The following is a 5319-nucleotide window of genomic DNA, read 5'->3' on the forward strand; positions in this document are numbered from 1 at the left end:
GAACAGTAAATGCTTAATTGTTTGATCTATCTTGCATGACTATTTCTGATAATCTGAACAACTGCTTTGAAGATAACAACGTGCAATACAACAATCATTGTTAATTTGCTATCATCTTGTTTTGAAATTCTGTATTATTTCAGTCGTATTTTTTATTCTCCTCAAAAATACTTAGAAAAAATTACTTTATCCATTTTGCAGGTGAGAAAACTAGGGTTCAGTAGCACTAAAATTACTACCCTGCTAGAGAGCATATGGCTGAAATTTGGCCATGTTTGTGCCAGACTCTAGAGTCAGAACGCTTTCTGTACTATTAGACTGCCTTCTCTATGAAGCTTCAACTCACGTGAAAACATCTTCCCCACCTTCTGGGGTTCTTGCAATCAGCTTTGACTAGGTGCCCATTAAAGAGATAACACTGATGAAGAGGAAGACAGAGGAAGAGGAATATAAAAGTAGGAAAAGAAATGGAGAGAGGTGAAGAATTCAGAATTCCTCCAACTATCAATAAAGAAGAGAACTGAGGGGATTTTCCTGAGCCTCAAGTGTCTAGGAGAATAACAGATCCTGTAGACTCTGAGACATCGGGAAAGTCGGGACAGAGAGTATGGGGATCTTGAACAGTCCCCACACTGGATGTGTCTTGGCTGCCCCGAGCCTGGAGTGACTCAACTTCGTTAGAGTTCATATTTCTGGCTCTCTACTACTCTACCTGTTGGTCCTACTTTAGCTGCTGCCAACTCTTAATAACTCTCCTGGTTGCCGTCATCAAATATGTGATAAATTATATTGTTGCCATCAAGTTTTCACCCTTCTCTGCCATTCACCCACTGCTAAGAGAAACTAGTCTCTTCCAGGTCTTCCTCCCTAGATGCAGAATATCACCTCATCCCACTGATGTTGGATGTGGCTGGTTGACTGCTTTTGGCCAATTGGACATTATCAGACATCACATGATCAAAAGAGTAAAATGTGTTTCTGAATGTATCTATCTTGTGTTCCTGTGTTTCTGCCATTGCCAAGAGAAGAACAGAATCCGGCTAGTCCATTGCTCCAAAGTAGAGCAGAGGAACATGGAGAGGAAATGGGCCCAACCTGAAGTTAGAGGCCCAACCTACTAATCCCAGCCTGGATCTGCTGATCAACAGCTGAACCAAAGATACTTTAAAAATAACAACTGATTGTGGGGGCCATGTCACTCTATTTTGGGATGGCTTGTCATATGGCATATCTTAGCAGTGCTCTCTTCTGCATTTGTTCCACTGTGAGTGCTACAGTACTGCTCTAGGATGCTGAGAACTAGCAGGAATTAGAGCCAGGTAGATCTGTACCTTGGCTTGGTTCCTTGGTCCACACTGGGCACTGGCAATGAGGGAAGCAGGTCCTCTTTCTATTTTGCATCGTGCTGCAGTCTCCCCAACCCAGAGATGGGGGTAACCCAGAGATGGGGGTGTCCCAGCCTGAAGTCAGGTTTTTGAAGATGTACCTGCAGATCTAGCCACCCTCTCACACCACTTGTAGATTTGGCATCTATACAGCTGGATGTAGACATAGCAACTTGTGGCCTGAATTGAACAAGTCAACTGAAATAGATTCCCATCCTTTCTACTTCTGTAACTGTCTGCATACACCTGAGTCTTTGCTTCTAGAAATCTTGAGGAGAGCGACCTGGTAGCATGGCAGTTTTTTGGGGACACTAAAGAGAACTACCAGTCTAAATCTCTGTGATTTCAGTAATGAGCATCCAACCAGGATGGATGCTAATGGTTTTCTCCGGGGGTGGGATTATGGATGTTTTCAAAGACAGTTCTTTGTTCTCCAATGTGTTCTCTAAATCCTCCAAATTGGATATTTTTCTTGAGTGCAAAAACAGTAAGTGCTAATAAAAAATGAAACATCCCTGTAGCTTTGAGTGAAGCCCAGTGGGCTGCAGCAAGGTGGGAGGGATCAGGGCAACTCTAACAGGACTTATAATTATAGTGGGGGTGGGGGTGGGGGATATTGGCCCAGGGACTCACAGCAGCAGCCCAAGACTTGGAGACCAGCCCAGTCAGTGTCACTTGGCTCTGGCTTCCCTGAGGGTCATGATCCTAGCCTTAGCTGGGCAACTTGCAAAGGCCTCCCACCAAGGGGTTGAGGGTGGGAGGATCAAGGCCCCAGTGAGGACCTATTGCTGGATCAAGCAAGTACATCAGCACTATAGGGGTACCTTCCTTTGTGCAGCAAATGGGTTTTTGAAAAATGCTGAGAATCACAATGTTAAATCAAAAGCCATTTAATATGTGCCAGGGAGTTTCCTGAATAAAAGACTCCTACTGTGAAGCCTTGGGTAAAGTGAATAATCCCTCTCCTTTTTATCTCTGACATAAATCTGTATTTTTACTTAGGGTGTTTTGCATTTCCATGAGAAAACAGATGACAGAGGAGGACATACCCAGGACTTCTACCCACAGTTAATGGCTAGGAAGACCAACTCTAAGGGGAGAGCAGCCCAGCCCTTGCTTAAGTCTGGGTCCTGGTGCTCATGTGCCAGGGTCTTTGCAGGTGTAGTTCCCCCTTCCTGAAATGCTCTCTCCCAGGTGTACTTGTGACTCCCTCTCTCCATTCTTTGGACTGGCGCTCAGATGCTACTTGTCTTCTTAGTGAGGGCTTCCTCATCATCCTCTTTAAAATTATAAATTTCTGGCACTCCTGGTAGTTATTCTTACTTGATGGATTGCATATTTTCCTGGTTTTGTTTATTGTCTGATCTCTCCATAGAATGTAACCAACTCCCTCAGGTGGGGCAGGCTTTTAGTTGGTTGTGTGCGCTGCTATATCTAGAATGGTACCTGGATTAGTGCTACCATTGTCTGTGCCCTCATGCAAATATCTGTTGCGTGAATTGAATGTATGACTTTCCATATGTTAGTTAATTGTTCTGTGTGTATAAAAGATAGATAGAAGGGAGAAATGGGCAGGTACCCTCAGCATGAGCACTGAGGAGACAGGAGGCGTGGGTGGGGCTGCGTGACCTACAGAGAGTAGAAGCTCCCTTTTGTCCAAGGGGAGAGCCACTCCTCAGTGCTTGCAAACTCCTGTCACAGGGAAGCTTGCTCAGTATTGCCAGATTCTCTCTCTCTCTCTCTCTCTCTCTCTCTCTCTCTCTCTCTCTCTCTCTCTCTCTGTGTTCAAGGAAAAACCAGCATTTTTGAAGTGAAATCATCTGATTTTTAATGTTAAACCTGAAAAATAATGTGCTGGGAATTCTGCTGCCTTGGTCCTTGAGAAAAATCTGTCCACTCTGAGTGTCAATTTTCTCTGTACCATTATGAAAACAACTGGTGGCTTTCTGAAATTACCTGATTTTTAATGTCAATGACCAACTAATTTTTACATAAATCCTATGTGATTAGGCCCTAATATCTGTGAGTGAGATCTGACAGGTGAGGCCTCTGGACTAGATACTGTCTGTACAAACTTCTCTTTTGTTCTAATTGCTTTTGAACTTCTAGACTTCCATTAAATTGCTTTCATTCTTCCTGTTGTACTGGGAAGCATACAGAATCACTATGCACAAAGTAGTCTGCGTCAATATAAGGATGGGGCCATCTTATATGTCTCCTCTGTCTGACCCAGGAGATCTGCTCCATAGAAAGCCACCGGTTGTCTTCATAATGGTACACAGAAAGTTGACACTCAGTGTGGACAGATTTGCTTAAGGACCAAGGCAACAGAATTCCTAGCACATTATTTTTCAGGTTTTATAGGATGTAGAAAATTTCCTCCATGCAAGACAGAAACTCCACTGGGTCCCACCTCTGGTCTGATTGGACAAGTTGGAAGGAAAAACAATAAACTTTTTCAACTCTGTCACTCTAAATTTTCATTTTATACAATGCATTTTATTCTCACATAGTGAGTTCTGGTCCTTGACTGCTATTAACAATCCTTAATGCATGTATTTGATAACTTGTGAAATGTTCCAGTGAGTCCTCTGGGATCTGTGAAGGACCACGAGAAAACCACAGCTAAAACAAACAGGAAATGTCCAAAAGAATGGGACTGCTCTGATGACCTCCAGTCCCAGAACCACCAAGATGAATGATGTTGTTTTGACCATTATATGGGTTGTAATCGGACCTTTTCATGCTGTTGAATGAATTATTTTATGACTGTAATACAGTATATGATATGGAAATATGGGCCCTGGGACGGATAAGCAGCTGGAAATGCAGGGACAGGATTGGGAAATCAGAGGTGAGAGAGGGGAGACAGGAAATGTGGGTGTGTGTTAATGCTGAGGTAAATGGGGTGATGGGAGAAGGAAAGTGAGAAAGGAGGAGAGGCACACAGCAGTAATCACCATGGCCCCCAAGAGTTGCTATGGAGAAGCTCAGATAACACTAGTTTTACACTCACAAAGACTAGGTTTGAGGATCAGCTGTATTTCTTGTCAGCTTATATACGTGCCTACGAACAAGTTCTTTGGTTTATCTGAGACTAAGTTTCACCTACTATCACATGGGCCTACCCAAGCCTTCTCCAGGGGTCAGTAGGATAATCAAGTAAAATACTGTATGTATGCAGCAAAGAGACTCAACAACAACAAAAACAACAACAACAATAACACACAGACACACACACACACACACACACACACAGCACCCAAGATTCTGGGACTCAGAATCTTCAGGTATTGAAAAGTAGCTGAGATTGCATTAAATCAAAGGGACAATCTCAAATGTTTGAGATTGAGTTGAGAGAAAAAGAGTAATGAGCGAAGCAGCCAGTAGAAAAAATACCAGATTGAAGTCACAGCAGAATCCCTTGCTGCCTGTTACCTCTGCTGTGTTCTGACATCATAAGCACTTCAGGGAAAGCCCAATGTTGGCCTTAGAGCTGATTTATAAGTGCAGGCACCTAACCCCAATGTCCACTTTAAAACATGTTATTGTGTGAGGCACTAATAGGTAGACATGCCACAGCAGACGTGGGCTATTTCCAGCCCTGGTACCACCATTTTTAGCCTCTAAATACAAAGATGTATAAGGATTGTAGAGTGATTATTTATTAGGACCTGTGTAAGTAATTCTGGGTTCAGATGACAACAGACAATGTCATTTGACTAAGAATGCTTAGAATTATGCTTAGAATTCCTCAGAAAAGTCAGAAAACTTTTGTTGCTCCAAAGTCTGGGAATCAGACAGGGTATATCCTCTGGTGAATTTAAGTTGACATGAAAAAGCTACATGTGCACTAAATTTTTCTGACTTTAGCTATTTACAACAGAACTTCTAGGAGTGAGGCTTAGATCCAGGTATTTCTAGGCTTCTAAAA

Source organism: Octodon degus, unplaced genomic scaffold, assembly GCF_000260255.1.
Source record: "Octodon degus isolate 3935 unplaced genomic scaffold, OctDeg1.0 scaffold00014, whole genome shotgun sequence".
In the NCBI taxonomy this organism is placed as follows: Eukaryota; Metazoa; Chordata; class Mammalia; order Rodentia; family Octodontidae; genus Octodon; species Octodon degus.